Here is a 19,417-nt window from a genome sequence, read left to right as displayed (position 1 = left end):
TTATTATTCTTAGAAAAACAATGCTAATTTTTTCTCAGAATAATTCAAAAAATAGGATAGCGTTGATTCCATATGTCAAGGAACAAATCAGAAAATGAGATGTGATATCCAAAGACATGCAATGAAACTTAAGATTAAAGCTTCTGGCAAGACTTCTTATTTATTATAAAAGCACCATTAAGAAAGTGTAAGAGGGAAAATTGAGACAACTGTAATAGAATGACAATAAAAAACTTTTTAAAAAATGTGATTACACATAATTTCTGTTCTCTGTGGTGTGTCTGAAGTTGCACATGGTGGAAAGTAGCATTACTGAACTACATACAGGTCTTTATTCTGTTTCCTTTTTCACGGCACAGCCAGTAGCCTGCAGATCTCTACATTTTCCCAACACCTTGAGAGGAGTCTTTCATTCCACTACAAAAAAAGTTAGATAAGGCAGGAAAAGAAATATTTTATGCAGCCTTTAATTGAAAACATTACTAATTTTGAAAAGAGAAATAAGGTGGCTCTTTTCAACTGAATCAACTTTCTTTTTTGGTCTCCATATTTTCTCCACTATCCCTCCCCAAAGCAGGCTCTGACAACTTGAAATTTTCCATACTCTGATATAACAATTAAAGTTTACTCTAACACTTTTATCTGCTTTGAAATGAAGACTAATTTACTTGATCAAATAATAAAATATATAATTACATAATAAAAATACATATTTTGATTATGACACAAGAGTCAACACTGTTTGTTCTTTTTAAAATATATTTTACTGATTATACTATTACAGTTGTCCCATTTTCCCCCTTCATTCCCTTCTGCCCCTCACATCCTCACCCACATTTCCCCTCCTAGTTCATGTCCATACATATAAGTTCTTTGGCTTCTACATTTCCTATACTATTCTTAACATTCCCTTATGTATTTTGTACCCACTATTTATACTAGTTCTTCTCAGAAGCCCTGAAAACTCCTTATCTGTCCTTCCTCTAGCATTTCCCATGCTCTTCCTACCTATTGTTCCATGATGGAATATGTTTAGGTCTGTTCCCATAGTGCAATAACCTCAAACCTTTGTTATTTATTGAATTCCACTTCTCAAAATGAAACAGTGTGTTATTTATTGCTAATTAATTTGATAAGAACAGTTATAGTTTATGAATAACAATCAATGGTGGTATCAAGTATAACCTCTAACAAATGTAATTTTAATATAGGGTATTTGTGACACAAAATCACCATCCAATGAACTGCGTGCTAGAGCAGATGAGAGCTGGCATTTTGTTTACTAGCTGTCTTAGAGCACATGACCAAGACCATCTCAACACAGCACTGATATACTAATAATCCTCTAAATTTTTGTCTCTGGCAGGAAATAATCTCAATGTTACACATTCATTTACTCACCAACAGCATCAGAGATGAGAATATAACTGAATTAGGAATATTTGTTTCCAACAAATATATGGGAAGAAGAAAGAGAACTTTGAGAAATACCATGAGCAAATATTGGCTTTTTTGCTTTTTGCAGGACTTGTCCTTTTGTTTTCAGATTGATCTTATCAGCAATGAATTGATCAATCAACTCATTTTTCTGTCCATGCATTCTAAAATGTAACAATCCTATTATTTTATCTCTACTAAGTACTTAATAAAATTATGTAAACTCAGTTTTTCTAAGTAGGAATGTCTATACTAGCATGCAATTGAATCTTTAATAATTGTTTTTTTAAAGATAATCATTGGAGAAAAAAATTTAGAGAGTACACACAACCTATAGGATGGAGAAACGACACAAATGAAAATCAAAATGTTAAGCTAATTTGCTGTGTAACACTGTTGCACAGAAAACTCTAACTTTAGAGAAAAATTAGATTACATAAATTATAGCAGGGATTTGTAAACTATACCCCATAGGCTGTTTTTGTATGACCTGTAAGCCAAGAATAGTTTTTAAAGTGTTGAAGAATTATAAAAAACAGAGACAAATATGATCAGATTGTACATGGCCCTCAAAGCTTAAAATATATATTGACTTGCTCTTTACAGAAAAATCCATTGACCCTGTAACACAGCAAAAGGGAGTTTGAAGGATACTTGTTTTCATATAATTCCTCTTTTTATAAACTTCTAAGATGCAATGGATGATACTGCTTTTATAGCCTTACTCAATTTCCACTTTATTCCCACGAGCGTTACTTACACAGTTGGTAAAATATTGTACTAGTTATTACTAGTTTGGTGCCACAGAATTATGATATGCAGGATGAGTATTCTGAAGACATTGTTAAAGGATAATTTTTTAAAGATATAACTTGTGAGGATACATCTGAATTCTAGCCAGGATGGAGGCATAGTTAGAAATGCTTTGCTTCCTTGCATGACCAACAGAAGGATAACAACAACCAATTTAAAAACAATAACAAAAAACCCCACAAAACTTCCAGAAAATCAGACTGCATGGAACTCCAACAACCAAGGAGTTAAATAAACATTCATTTAGACCAGTAGGAGGGGTGGAGATGGGCTGGGTAGAGAGGATACACAGCCAGGTCACAGACTTTGCAGGAGAGACAGGGGCTGACTGACTGGGAAACTAAAGCTTTAAAACCTCTTGCTGTAAAATACTGGGGGGCATGGGAAGGAGGGAAAGGCTGACAATCTCACAGGAGAGTCTGTTGGAGAGGCCCACGGGATCCTAGAGCATACACAAACCTACCCGCCTGGGAATCAGCATCTGAAAGGGCAAAATCTGCTTGTGGGAAGTGAGGGAAGTGACGGAAAGTGGGGCTACCGCTGAGCCGGCGAGCGGCATTGTTCCCTCTCCGACCACTCCCACACACACAGCAACACAGCAAAGAAGGTTGCCCTGCCCTGGTGAATACCTAAGGCTCTGCCCCTTACTATGTAACAGGCACACCGAGACAAAAAAAAATGATGCCCAAATGAAAGAACAGATCAAAACTCCAGAAAAAGAACTAAGCAATGAAGTAGTTCTCTGCACCTGATAGACAACCCATCAGATAGACAGTTCAAAACACTGGTAATCAGGATGCTCACAGAAATTATTGAGTTCAGTCACAAAATAAAGGAGGGAATGAAGGCTATATAAAGTGAAATAAAGGAAAATTGACAGGGAACCAAAAGTGAGGGGAAGGAAACTAGGACTCAAATCAACAATTTAGGACAAAAGGAAGAAATCAACATCCAACCACAACAGAATGAAGAAATGAAAATTCAGAAGAAACAGGAAGCTTAGGAACCTCCGGGAAAACTTTAAACATTCCAACATCAAAATCATAGGGGTACCAGAAGGAGAAGAGGAAGAGCAAGAAAATGAAAACTTATTTGAACAAATAATGAAGGGAAATTTCCCCAGTCTAGAAAAGGAAATAGACTTCTAGAAAGTCCAGGAAGCCCAGAGAGTCCCAAAGAAATTGGGTCAAAGGATGAACATACCAAGACACAACATAATTATTTACACTACCTAAGATTAAAGACAAGGAGAGAACCTTAAAAGCAGCAAGAGGAAATGAGACAGTTACCTATAAAGGAGTCCCCATAAGACTATAAGATTTCCATTAGATTTCTCAAAAGAAACCTTGCAGGCAAGAAGGGGCTGGAAAGAAATATTTGAAGTCATAAAAGGCAAGGACCTACATCCATGATTACTCTATCCAGCAAAGCTGTCATTTAGAATGGAAGGGCAGAGGCAGTACTTCCCAGACAAGGTCAAGTTAAAGGAGTTCATCATCACCAAGCCCTTATTATATGAAATATTAAAGCAGAGGCGTCAAACTCATTTTCACCAGAGGCCACATCAGCCTCACAGTTTCCTTCAAAGGGCTGAACGTAGTTTTAGGACTGTATAAATGTAACTACTCCTTAGCAGTTAAGCCACAGCTCGGTGATGCCACTGGATAGAAACAAGGTGCCCGGATGGATAAAACAAGGTGGAGGAATAGATTTGGCCCACAGCCCTAGTGTTTGCCACCTCTGTATTACAGAGACTTATCTAAGAAATAGAAGATTGAAAACTATGAACAGTAACATGATAACAAACTCATGACATGACTATCAACTACTGAACCTAAAAAACAAAAAGTAAGCAAACAACTAGAATGGAAACAGAATCACAGAAATGGAGATCATAAGAAGGGTTAATCAGGGGGCTAATTTGGGGGAAGGAGAATTGAAGGGAAAAGGTACAGGGAATAAGAAGCATAATTGTTAGGCATAAAATAGACAGGGGGATTAAGAATAGTATAGGAAATGGATAAGCTGAAGAACTTACATGTATGACCCATGGATATGAACTAAAGGGGGGATTGCTCCTAAAGGAGGGGGCACAGGGTGGAGGGAGTATCAAGAGGAGAAAAAATTGGAACAACTGTAATAGCATAATCAATAAAATATACTTAAAAAGAAATAATTGGAAAAGTTTTACCATGCAACTGGTATAAGAAAGTTGCTTTATAGTAAAAACAAAAAAAGAAAGAAAAAGAAAGAAGAAAAAATTATTAATACCTTACTAATCAGACTATAAAATGAGGGATTTGCCAGAGCTAGAAAGGATTGCATATTTTATAATTATAAAGTACAACTGAAAAATATGTGGAAATCCCACATGCCTATACTTTTGACAATGAGGATTTAAAATACATGACATAAAATTTCACAGAAATGAAGCAAGAAATAAAATCAACACACACTGTTAGTTTTCTTAATGTCCCTCTCTTGGTAGTTGATAGGACAACTATACTGAAAAATTAGCAACATAATAAAATATCTGAACAACACTACAATTGACTTGAACCAATTGATATTTATCAGAAGAAATGGACCAAATAACTAAAAACTACATTCTTCTCAATATGTGCCTTTTCACAGGGCATTCACCAAGAAATGCCATATGTGGGCCATAAAGAGAGTCTCAAATTTTGGAGGGCTGCATTATTCATAACATGTTATATGAACATAACAATTAAATTTGAAATGAGAACAATGAGATATCTACAGAATCCCAAAATATTTGACTGAATAATCCACAAGTCAAAGAAAAAATCACACCAAAAAACCTAGAAAATATGTCAGACTGACTGACAACAAAAATACAGTTTCCAAGTATCTGGCACTGTACAGCAAACAACATAAAACTAAGTGGCATAAAATGAGCATTTTACCATGCTCCCAGATTTTCTGGTGTGGGAATTCAGACAAGAAACGTGGAGATGTCTTGTCTCTGCTCCTCAGTGTCTGGTCCTGAGCTGGGAAGACTGGAACAGCTGGGGAAATTCAACGACTGAGGCTGGGGTTGCTGGGTGGCATCTTTACTCACATTTGGTACCTGGGATTGGGATGACTGCAGGCTCAGCTCATTGGAGCTGTGGAGCAGAGCACCTACACGTGACCTCTCTTCCAGCCTGAGGTTTCTCTCAATGTGGAGGCTTCACAGTAGCCAGAGTTCTTGCATGGCCTCTGGGGGCTGCAAAAGCCAGTGTTGCCTTTAAGTAGTGGTAAAGATGTGGACCTAATGAAGCTTTGATACATTGTTGATAGAAGTAGAATATGAAACAATCACTGTGTAAAACTTTCTGGCAGTTTCTAATAAATTTATAAATATCCATAACCATATAATACATTTGAAAATCATTATTTAATGAAAGAAGCCAAAGGAAAAAATACAACAGTATAATTCCAATTATATAAATAGACAAAACTAATCCATGGTGATAGAAATCAGTTATAGTTACACATGGGTGGTGAAGATCTCCTGGAAGGTGTCACAAGAGAACTCTCAGGGTCAACATATTGAATAAATACTAGTTTTTTATGTGATAACAGTATTGTGCTTATGTGAGCAAATCTCTAATGCTAGAAATATTCATGCTTCAGGTGACGTGATGTCTGCAAATTACTTCCAAATAGCTTAGATACACACACACACGGAGAGAGACAGAGACAGACAGACAGAATGCTGGATTCATGTGTTGATACAGAGAACAAAGTAAAGCAAATATTTTTAATAATAACTAATCAACCTATTTCAGTGTATAAGGGTTCTCATTTCCCAGGTATTGCTCTATTTCTATAGATATGACAATCCGAAAAGATAAAACATTTATACAGTACATTAAGTGAATTCTGAGTAGCTTTGAAACATTTTTTAATTTGTTAATTAGAAAATATTTGCTTTGTAACACATTAGTATATTTTTAAAAGACTTTATTTACTTATTTTTAGAACAGAGGGGAAGGAAAGGAAATAGAGAGAGAGAAACATCAATGTGTGGTTGCCCCTCACACGTCCCCTATTGGAGACCTGGCCCACAATCCAGGCATGTGTCCTGACTGGGACTCAAACTGGCAACACTTTGGGTTTCAAGCCTGTGCTCAATCCACTAAGCCACACCAGCCAGGGCTATATCAGAATATTTTGATGGTTTAAATATCATTACCTATTTTTTATGTCCAGAAATATCAATACTTAATCTTCACAAGCATTTTTACTAGTTCAAATAAGCTATACTTTAGATATGTTTCCACTAAATTATAAGAAATATAAAATAAAAATGAAGTAAACAATTAGGAAATGATGTTCAGACAGTTTTGAGGAGACCTTGCAAAAATATTTGAGACAGAATAAGAACATATTTCCCCTGTGGGAAAAAAGACCATTTGGCAGAGTGGAAGGCCCAGTCATGGAGCTCAGTGGTGGAAGGATGTGCTTTCTTCCAACTGGTCCTGCTTGAGAAGTCATGTTCTATTTTTATTCAAGAAACCAAGGTTGTCTGTGACAGCTTATTTTTAGTACCTAAAATATCATACAACTATAAAGATATGAGTTATACACAAAGGTGTTGTAAGTACATCTGCATGTGACTAGAAAAATGATTCATAAAAGCTGGGGAACAGTACCCCTCTGTCGCCTATGCTAAGAATTATTGCACCCTTTGTCCTTAAAACCCATGTGAGACAAGCATCCAATGTGTCTCATTATGATTACTTGCAGTAGCCAAATTTCAGGAGTGCATAGATATTAAAAATGTAAATAGTACATAAGTTCATCTTGTAGAAAGTTTAAGATTCAAATGAGAAATAGAAAATACAATTTAGTATTGGGCTAGTTATCTCATTCTTTAATAAGATTTTTCCAGAAGGCAATAAATCTTTTTTGTACTGAAATATTTTTTGATCCAATGGGGCACCAAAAAAGAAAAATGTATCTCCCTTGACAAAAGATTATACCAAAAAATTTTAGATGAAAGATCAGCTTTTTAAAAAATAATAAATGATACCCACTAGAATGCAGAAGTATAGAATTCTAGGTTTTCTTCTGTTCATTCCTCTATCAAGGCAGCAGAGACCAGACTTTAACAGACAGCAAGGGGGGAAAGAGATTTCAAAAAGAAGAAAACATACAATGAGGGTATAATATGCAAATAGGATTAAGTGTGACAAATTATCCATTTACAAGATAAATTGAAAAAATAAACTTTAAAACAAATTGAATTCATTTGATAAATTTGTTCCCAGTAAATTTGCAGCATTGCACAAAGCAATAAAAGAGCACTTTGAAGTAATGGTTAAATTTAAAGCTAAAAGACTGGTAATTTTTTGTTGTATGAATGTGCATCCAATAACAAAATAATTGTATTTTCACCATCAATTCAAATATTTACTTCTACCATATTTTTGTTTCTTTTTACCTATCAATAGAAATTGAAAGATATGTTTTTTGGAGGTAGAGTGAAGTCTTTGGAGATAGCAAAAGAACACCTATATTTCACTTTCTCCATGCATAAGTGAGCTGTTCTACATTAAAAAATACCTATAAAATGTCACAATTCTACTTCAGAGTCAGCGGCAGGAAGGTTGAAGAATGCATAAAATGAATAATGACCTGGGATTTTTTTATGAAGCAAAATAAAAATTCACACAGGAGACGAAAAACAAAAGAAACCATTCTGAATTGTAGGACTGAGACAAATTATTGTGCTCAACAGTGTTTGACTAGTACTTCAAGAATGTATATGTATTATTATACTTTTCTTGGAAAGTTCTTCCCTCTTACTATTTGAACATAGAACATCTAGCAATGAGAAGAAAAAAACAATTAAAATTACATTTAAGTCATACAAAGTTTTTAATGTCATCCCTGGTTTATTCTGTGTCAATCTATCTGAGATATCAGAGTTATAGTATTTTGTCTCTTAAAGAGGTCATATTAACTATTTTGGTTAAAGAAGAATATTATTAAATAGAAAGATAATTATCGCCTGAAAGCGGTAGTGATGAAATCAAGAGATGGCATGACATAAATATTAAGAAATACAAATTAAAATACATGCAAACTTTTAAAAGTTCAATTTATGTGGAGTATTTAAGAAGTGTAGTAATTATCTTTTTATGACTCTATAGTAATTATCATAACAGCTAAGTATTGTTTATGTCATTAGAAGAACTCTACTTTGACCCACAAATGCAATATGCATACATCCTCAGAAATAGTCATCACCAACAAAGCATTTTTACATAAGATCATCGTGCAAATATCAGGTCATTCAAGTATGATTGTATGAAAGACACATGTATTTATGTTTCATATGGGAAAGAAGAAAATGCCAAAAATTAGTATATATGCTATCTCATCAAATAAAGGAAATTACTCTCCTTGTAGGTTATAGAAGAAGAATGCATATCCAAACATATATCATCTAGAATGTAAATTCCTAATGATATTACAAGACCTAGTTTCATTTTATTTTAAACATCTACCAATTCCTTTTTGGCAGGTTTATATCCGAGGCCAAAATCAATTTACTACAAATGTATAAGCTTTAACATTTACATTAAGGTTTGATACCCTGCCACCTTGTGATTATTTGAAGTTCACTTCTTTGGGGAAATGTATGCAGAGCTGACTGCTCAAGACCACCTTTACTTGAATGTGGGCAAGACTTTCTACACGGCTAAAGAAAACAGTATTAAAATTAAAAAGACAACCAACTGTATGGGAAAACATATTTGCCAATGATACCTCGGACAAAGGTTTAATCTCCAAAATATACAAAGAACTTACATGACTTCACTCTAAGACAAGAAACCCAAATAAAAAGTGGGTAAAAAACTTGAAGAGACATTTCTCCAAGGAGGACATACAGAGAATCCAGAGACACATGAAAGGATGATCAATATCACTAGCTATGAGAGACATGCAAATTACAACCACAATGAGATACCACTTTACACCCGTCAGAATGGCTATCATAAACAGCAACAAAAAACAAGTGTTGGAGAGGTTATGAATAAAAGGGAACCCTAGTACACTGTTGATGGGACTGCAGATTGGTAAAACCACTATGCAAAACAGTATGAAATTTTTCTCAAAAAAAATGGATCTGCCTTTTGATCCAGCAATTCCACTGCTAGGATTATATATATCCCAAGAACCCTGAAACACCAATCCAAAAGAACCTATGCACCCCAGTGTTCATAGCAGCACAATTTATAATAGCCAAGTGTTGGAAGCAACCTAGGTGCCCATCGGTAAATGAATGGATCCAAAAACTATGGTACATTTATACAATGGAATTCTATGCAGCAGAAAGAAAGAAGGAACTCTTACCCTTTGCAACAGCATGGATGGAACTGCAGAGCATTATGCTGAGTGAAATAAGCCAGGCGGTGAAAGACAAATACCATATGATCTCACCTTTAACAGACACCTAAATAACAAAACAAATAAGCAAGCAAAATATAACCAAAGACACTGAAATAGAGAACAGGCTGACAGTGATCAGAGGAAAGAAGGGAGGGAATTTCAGGAGAAAAGGGGAAGTGTTTACAGGAACAAGTGTGGAGGACGCATGGACAAAAACTAAGGGGGGGTGGAAATAGGAGGGAGGTGGGGAGCAATGGGGGGTGGTCTGGTATGGGAGTAAAAGACAGAAAACTGTACTTGAACAGCAATTAAATAAATAAATTTTTTAAAAAAGATGTTGGGCAGAAACCAGCGCTGAGTCATTTAGTGAGAACTTGGTTAATGCAGGGGGCGGGGGTTGAGGCAGACAGGGGGCCATAGGACGTGTAGTTCAAATTTCTGCTCCTCTTATATTGGGCCCTTGGGAAAGTTACTTAGCACCTCAAGCCTCAGTTGACTTCTCCATAAAGTGGAAATAATTATATGATTACTTCAAAGGGCTGTCTTAAGAAATGAATATAGTCCTTACTAAACCTTGTCAGTAATCACACCATTATTTTGAAAAGCCAGTTTGCAAGTCTTCTTTCTATAAATATTACTAACTTTTCTAGTAATATTTCTATTACTAGTATTACTAGTATTTTCATTTCTTTGACAAAAGAAAATAGGATGGTTTACAGTGGGGTAAGTGACATTTATAGTTGCTATTTAAAAATGGAAATAATCCATGAAAATCCTAGGTCTCGATTTTATTTTTATCATTTAAGAGTGCAGCCAGGAGACAAGAAAAAAATAAGAAGCACCAAAATTGAAAAGAAAGAAGTAAATGTAGTCTGTCATTATTTTCAGATGACATAACACTGTATAGAGAAAATCCTAAAGATCCCACCAAAAAAAACACACACTAGAATTAATAAATTAATTAATTAAATAGCAGGTTACAAAATAAATAGCCAGAAGTCAGTTGCATATTTATACCAATAATGAACTATCAGAAAGAAAAACTAAGAAAACAATACATTTACAGTTGCATCTCCCAAAATAAAATACTTAGGAATATATTTACCAAGGAGGTAAAAAGATCAGTGCTCATAAGATTATGAGACATTGAAGAAATTTAAAAAATATACAAATAAATGGAAGCATATACCATGCTCATGGACAAGAGACGTTATCAATAAAATGTCCACACTACCCAAAGCAAAGTATAGATTCTTACCAAAATTCTTATGAGAACACCAATGGCATTTTTGACAGAACTAGAACAAATAATCCAAAAATTCATGTGGATCCACAAGACCTCAAATAGCCATAGCAATCTTGAGAAAGAAAAACAAAGTTGGAGGAATTACACTATGTGATATCACTTTATATTGCAAAATCATAGTAATCAAACAGCATGATACAGGCATAAAAACAGATGCATAGATTTTGAAAAACAGAATAGAGAGCCAAGAAATTAACCCATACTACAGTATTTTTTCAGACCATACAACACACCTATCTTTTAGAAAAGTAAAATTGGAAAAAAATTTTTGAAGCAAAAATGTGGCAAAATATTTAATAGCATAAAAATATAGCATTTCACTAATGTAAATGTAAACAGAACTCAACAGCAGCATTAACAACCATTATTCCTTCCAAATTGAGGGGGGTGCATCTTATAGTCTGAAAAATACAGTACACAGTCAATTATATTTGATGAAAGAAGTGAGAACATACAATAGTGAAAAAACAGTCCATTCACTAAATTCTGTTGGGGACATTGAATAGATACATGCAAAAAATAAAACTAGACCACCTTCCTATACTGTATATAAGAATAAACTCAGAATAGATTAAAAGCTTAAATATAAGATTCAAAACCATAAAACTCCTGGAAGAAAAGATAGACAGTAAAATCTGTGACATTTCTTTTAGCAAATTTTTTTCTAATATACCATCTTCGGCAAGAGAAACAAAAGGAAAAATAAACAAATGAAACTACATCAAATTAAAAAGTTTTGCACAGCAAAGGAAATGATTAACAAAATGAAAAGATAATCTACTGAATAGAAGGAGATATTCACCAATGATGCATCCAATAAATTTATAAAGAATTCATACAACTGAACACCAAAACAACAACAATAACAATCTAATTAAAAAATGGGCAAAGAACCTGAACAGACACTTCTCCAAAGAGGACATATAGGGACCAATAGACATATGAAAATATGCTCAATGTCACTAATCATCAGAGAAATGCAAATTAAAACCAAAACGTGATATTACCTCATACCTGTCAAAGTGGTTATCATAAATAAATCAGCAAAAAGTGTTGGCCAAAATGTGGAGATGAGATCCTTGTACACTGTTAGTTGGAATTCAGACTGGTGCAGCCAATGTGGTAAACAATATGAAGGGTCTTCAGAAAATTAAAAAATAGAACTGCCTTATGACCTAGCAATTTCACTTCTGTGTATTTATCCAAAGAAACCCAAAACACTAATTTGATAGAGTATATGCATGCTTGTTTATTGCAGCATTATTTACAAAATTCCAAGATATGGAAGCAGCCTAAGTGCCCATCAACAGACAATTGGTTAAAGAAGAGATGGTACATATATAAAACAGAATATTATTAAACCATAAAAAAGAAGGAAATCTTATTCTTTGTCACAGCATGAATGGACCTAGAGAAAATTATGCAATGTGAAATAGGTCAGAGAAAGGCAAATACCCTGTGATTTCACTTATACATGGATTCTAAAGAACAAAATTAATGAACAAACAAAATAGAAACAGACTCATAGATACAGAGAACAGGCTGAAGGTTGCCACTGGGAAGGGTGCTTGGAGAGCTGGGTGAAAAAGGTGAAAGGATTAAAAAGTACAAATCGGTAATCACAAAATAGTCATTGAGATACGTAACTATACATGGTTCCAGGTGAATACTCGAAATATCAGGGGAGACCATTTTGTAAAGCATATAATTGTTTAACCACTAAGCTGAAACTAACATAAAATAATACTGAATGAAAACTCTAATTGACAAAAATATTGAGAGGTTATGTCACATAAAAAATTAGTACAATCATAAGTTTTATTTTAAAATATTTAATTAATTAATTTTTAGAGAGAGGGGAGAAACATCAATGTGTGCTTGCCTCTCCTGTGCCCCTACTGGGGCCTGACCTGGCCCACAACCCAGGCATATGCTCTGACCAGGAATTGAACCAGTGACCCTTTATTTCACAGGCCCATGCTCAATCCACTGAGCCACACCAGCCAGGGCAGTGCCATCATAGTTTAATGCTGAGTATACTTTCTGTGTATTTTCCAGTAAATTAGCAACTAATTATATATCAATTATACTTTTTAAAAAATTAAGTACCTAATTATAGTGCCTAGCACATAGTAGCCATTAAAAATATTTGTCTAGGATCGCGGTTCCCAGTCAAGGAACATGCCTGGGTTGCAAGCCAGTTCCCAGCAGGGGCCAGTTACCAGCAGAGGACACACGAGAAGCAACCATACATTGATATTTCTCTCCCTCTCTCTTTCCCTCCCCTTCTAAATATAAATTAAATCTAAAAAATAAATAAATAACATTATTTTACAAATTTATCTAAGAGCTGAATAGCATATTGCCAACATGCTAGATGTAATTTAATTGGTATTAGGTACGAATTATGATTCAGTTATTGAACTAGGTAGTTATAAGATAATGAATGACATATAGTTCCAAATTAGTAAATGAACCACAAATACAACCTATAGAATATAAGTCAAAAGTGTATGAAAACTGAAACAGATTTATAAACAAAAGAAAAAATCAATTCTGATTAGAAGGGAAAGTTTACAAAGGAAGTAAACTAGAAAGATACCAAAAGAGAAGCGTTTCATTTCACTCCAAGGTTTTTTCCTCTTGTATCCACTAGCAATTTTTATGGTTCATTTGGTGAAAAAACTGTGATGAAGAAAGTATATTTGCATAAACAGAATTAATGAGTTGTTTAAAAAATCAGTACAGATGAAATTACATCTGCATGGATTCCAAGCTCCAAAACAGTCTTCTTAAAATAAAAAAAACTACATGGAAATTTTTCACCAACAAATTGTGTCCCATTCCTGTACTTCTTAAAATAAATTATTTAAATCTTAGATTGTCAGGAGAAGATGAATTTTTATCAAAGAGCAGGGCAGCTGCTTTTGCATCATCATGCCAAGCAGCATAAAAAAGGCAAAGGGCAGCCTGGAAACATCCTTTTTCTACCATATTTATGGAGGGCTAGAGCTCCTGAGTCAACGGATCTGGCCGTAAATGGATTTTAATAGTGGAGAGAGGATGGCAGACAAGGAGACAGATGAGAAAAGAGTCTAAAGATGTCGGTGAAAGTCTCACCACAGACAAAAAATATCAAGAAGCTGTCAGAGTACATCGTGATTAATGTTACGAAAGCCTAGTTGGATCAATAAAGATTGCTTCAAGGTCACTGTGTGGCTCCCAATTCTACTGTTGGACTTGATGTGCTATAAATCGTATTTAAGTTGAACTTTACTAATTCTTTACAGACACACTGGGACAGACAGTACAAAACTGCTCCTAAAGGAGAAGACGCCAACAAGGAGCGTCATATGTAGCGTTTTTAGCTGTGCCTGCCACAGGGACAGGAGAGCAGGAAGAGAGGAATCCACCATATACTCTAGAAAACATCCTTTTGTCAATAATTCAAATTAGTAATCAACAAAATAGGAAGTGCATCCAGTATATATACACTGGATGTGCCTCCAGTATACATACATACATACATACATACATACATACATACTGTGGGAGCTAAAATATAATTTCTGCTACTTTTAATGAAGTAGCATAATGAAACAGAAAGCAACCCAACAGGACAGTATGAGACAAGCAAAGAGAAAATGGTAACTAAGTCTTCTCCATTCATCACTGGGAAGGTTCTTCTCTAAGGAGAAACAGAATGAACAATGAAGGGAGCGATTATTCACTGAAATATTTATTTAGTGCCTAATTTATAACAGGCAGTCATTAAATGAAAACATTAAGAAAACTAATTAAATAGGGTGATGTGACCAACTGTGCAGTGGTAGGGGTTACTTACATTGTAGAATCGAGGAAGATATTTTTTAAAAGTTGACATTATTTGTGTTGAAACCTTGACCATAGATGGAACCAGTCTGTAAAAAGCTGAGGGAAAAGCGTTTCAAGCAGAATTAAAAGCTGCCAGTGTGAAGCCATTGCTGAAGCATCTCAAAAATATGAAACTGAGCCATAAGTGTTGTGGAATTTGGTCTAAAAGCAAAAGCTAGAATAGGTCAGACCTTCAAGGCTACTGTGAGGAATTTAGCTTTTATTCTAAATAAAATTAAAAAATACTTATAAAAATTTTAGAAAGAGAGTAAAATGATCAGGTTAAAAATATTACACAAGAAGTGTCAAAATGGGTTTTGTAAGGTCCAAAATGACAAGTTAAAATAATTGGTACTTGTGAATAATAAGCATCGAAGGGGAGAACAGTTGGTTCTATACTTGCCACCTTAAGAAGATGGATGGAATACAGATATAGAGCAGAAAAACTATACTTTTATTCTTTTAATAAGACTTTTATTTGATATATATGCATCCATGGCAAATGAGGATCTTCGTTATTTGACCCCAGCCCAACCTAAGGTGTCATCTGGACATTCCTCAAATGCCTTCATGTCTTACTGAAACTTCCCCCCACCTAACATCCCCATGACTCCTCCTGTTCACATGTGAACTCCAGCTCATCCTTTAAAACTAAGCTCAAATGTGACGTCAGCATGAAGTCTATCCTCTGCTTCACCCTGCTTCCTGGAGTTGATAGCGTTTTCTCGCCACATGTACATTCTTTGAATATAGCGCCATGATATTAATTCCATATTGCACTCTAATATTAAGCTGGTATCTCTTCCTACTAGATTTTTCTCTTCTAAGATACACAGTCATATCCACTTTAATATCATCAGTGCTAAGTATTGTACCTTCATCACAGGAGTATCTCAGAAAATGTTTGCTGAATGAATGAGTTAAAACAGGTAAGTGTCAGGGGAATGAGGTCTGACAACATGGGGAAGTAGCACAAGTCTTCTTCCACGTCTGACATTAACATTATTGTATGTTTGTGTGTATGGCAGATAGGCTTCTTCTGGCCAATAGTATGGTTGGGCTACCATGGGCTAATCATCTGAGAGCATGTAATTATTATATGACTATATTAAATTTACTATTATCCATAAGAAAACTGTATCATGAAACCCTAATACCAACATAATATATGACAAACTCTTTAAAACATGTATACAAGTATGTTGCTGCTTTACTTTATTCTGTTTATAACAAACATTGTAATGCATACACAATTTTCCAATAACACTTATTAATATTAAATAATATTAAATACTCGCCCTGGCTGGTGTAGCTCAGTGGATTGAGCACAGGCTTGTGAAGCAAAAGGTCGCCAGTTCGATTCCTAGTCAGGGCACATGCCTGGGTTGCAGGCCAGGTCCCCAGTAGGGGACACATGACAGGCAACCACACGCTGATGCTTCTCTCCTTTCTCCTTCCCTTCTCCTCTCTCTAAAAATAAATAATAAAATACTTAAAAAAAAAAACCTCCACAAATTTTAAGCCCTGGCTGGTGTAGCTCAGTGGATTGAGCTCAGGCCTGCGAACCAGACAATCGCGGTTTGATTCCCAGTCAGGGCACATGCCTGGGTTGCAGGCCAGTTCCCTGCAGGCCAGTTCCCAGCAGGGGATGCGCAAAGGGCAACCATATATTGATGTTTCTCTCCCTCTGTCTTTCCCTTCCCCTCTAAAGATAAATAAATAAATTTAAAAAAATAATATTAAATACTCTTCAAAATTTGTTTGAGATAATCTGGTTAAATAATAAGCAAAGGATTATACAATTCATGTGGAAAATGAGGAACATATCCCTTTCCAATGTGAACAGGATTACTCGGGTAGGCAGAATTATAAATGTCTCAAGATTCCATCCCTGAAATACATCAATACATGCCCTGTATGTGTGTGAATATATATATTTATATATGTGTTATATATACATGTATACATGTATACATATTTGTATGCATACATGTATATATACATAAAGGGCATGTATTGATATACCCTCCTTTAGCTTGACTTGTGAATATTATGGGATATATCTCCCTTGATTTTGTCACATTTTATGGCAAAGATGAAGAGATTTTGCAAATATAATTAAAGTCCAAGATCAGTTGCTTTTGTGTTAATCTAAAGGGTGTTATTGTGATTGGGCCCGACCCAATCAAGCCAACTTTTAAAAGAGGGTCTACCGGTCAGAAATGGAAGGAGCTGCAGAGATGCTCATCTGTTGCCTTAAAGAAAGAATTATTACTTGTGGAGAGAGTCGCCTGTCAGAGAATGATGGGCACTCTTGCAGCGCTGAGAGCCTTGGTCCTACAACCACAAGGAACTGAATCCTACCAGGAACCAGTGTCTCAGAGGATGTCACAGTTGCAGCCTACACTTAAACTGTGGTCTTGTGAGAACACAAGAATGATTCGGAAGCCACGCCCAGAGTTATAACCCACAGAAAATGTGTACTGTTTTAAGCAGCTAAGTTTTTCATTCGTTATTCAGCTATAGAAAACTAATGCATTTATAGTTTTGAGTAACATCAGCTTGGGACAGAATAGCAAGCTAGCTCGCATTATTGAACTCTGAAACACGCCCTTTTAGCAAGAGCTACAGGATGTTCTCTCTATATACCTAGAATTGAAAGATATCAAATAATATTAGAACTTTTGTGTTTGACCTGATAATTTTATTTGCAGAAACTAATTTCAAAGAGATTAAATAACTTGCCTTCAGGTCACATGACTATGCTCCAAAAGCTAGGAATAGACAGTGCCATCATGGGCTTGGAAGTGTAGGAAGTAGAACCAAGTAGAAGTATAATCAGCATGAGGAATGAACACCAAAACTGCAGAAATTTGGAACAAAACTAATCCCCAGAAAAACTTGTGACAGTATATGATAGACCATATCTGGGAACACCTTAATATTTTCAAGGGACCAAACTATAGCTTAAAGCATCAAGGAATGAGACATTAATCTTTTCACCAGAACTGCAGTATAAACTGTGAGTTCACTCATAGAACACAAATCTGATTGCTATAACCAGAGCACAAATTCAGTGAAAGGTAGACAACAAAATGATGAATGATAATGAGCCAATGGATTTTGAATAGGGATTTTTGGAATTCTCATGCTTAGAACCAAAGAGTGAAGCAAGACTCAGATGAAAAGTCTTAGCCATAAGATTAAGAAGCCACATGACAGAGGGATCCATTGCGCATTTGCTCCCCCCAACAAATCTTCTGACAAAAACATCTCTGCATTTGAGGAAATGACCCTTTTAAATTAATAACTATTTTTATTTTTCTTGCCAATTTACCTATATATGGGATTTTGTGTTTCTTTTTATAAAACAGGGAAGAAGATCTTTTCTGGGCAGAAGGCCTATCTAGCTACCACTAATTGGACCAGAGCAGAGTTTTCACAGTGTGCATGGTGTTCCTGTCCCAGGAATACTGACTGTTCATGACTCACATCCCTGGGATACCCGCTTTGATCCCCCTGGGTGGAAGACTAAGGGGATCTCTGGTTATGTCGGGGGCTAAAATTAACCTTTCTTTTCATTTATAATTTACAAAGGGATTATCTTTTCATAGGGCCTTTAGGTAAGGGGTGAAATTTTCCTGGAGTTCTAAATTGCCCATTTTAGAACTTGCCCATTCAAAAAGTTTAGCATCTTTGACACATATTTAATAATTCCAAAGGAACCAAGGTAACAGGCACTAAATTCTTACTATTTTAGTAGCTGTAATACCCTGATGTATAACTTGGATGTAACTTCAATTGCATAGCCTCCTCACACTTGTTTTGGGATTATGCTGACCTAACCTCTATGGAGAATATATTTTTTCATATTTATTGCCACTGGCTTACTGTTGTTATATAAATTTGTAAATTTTCCTGGGTCTATAGAAGTTCTTCAATTTTCTTCCTGTTTTTTTCTTTTGTTTCTACACAGAACACAATAAATGCTCAATAAATATTTGTTAAATAAATGTGTAAGTCAAGAATGGGTGAAATATAAGTACAATTTATGGTAACCACAGGATTCCATAGGTAGGAATGATTCTTTTTAAAAAGATTTTATTTATTTATCTTTAGAGGGGAAGAGAAGGAGAGAGGGAGAGAAATATTAATGTGTGGTTGCCTCTCATGCATCCCCTGTGGGGAACTGGCCTGCAACCCAGGCCTGTGCCCTGACTGGGAATCGAACCATGATTGTCTGGTTCGCAGGCCAGTGCTCAATCCACTGAGCTACACCAGCCAGGGGTAGGAATGATTCTTAACAACAATCAGGCATGGGGGCCAACATGCTAAATCCTTCAACTGTGATTGGTGCTCTCAGACACCTGGAAAATAATGCCCAAGACAATTACTGTATGTGTTCTTCATTGCGTAAATTCTCACTAACAACAGTTGGCATAGAATAGGCAATGTATTTATACACAGGATATCCTTTAATTGCAGTTCAGTGACTGTGACAGTTTAGCCCATTTCTTCATTCTTTTAAGATATAGCTATGACTATATATTGTTACTCTAACAATAATTAGTTCCTTATAAT

The sequence above is a fragment of the Artibeus jamaicensis genome, unplaced genomic scaffold, assembly GCF_021234435.1.
Source record: "Artibeus jamaicensis isolate MK-2021 breed Jamaican fruit bat unplaced genomic scaffold, CSHL_Jam_final contig_354, whole genome shotgun sequence".
NCBI classification, from domain to species: Eukaryota; Metazoa; Chordata; class Mammalia; order Chiroptera; family Phyllostomidae; genus Artibeus; species Artibeus jamaicensis.
This window is presented reverse-complemented; position numbering follows the sequence as displayed.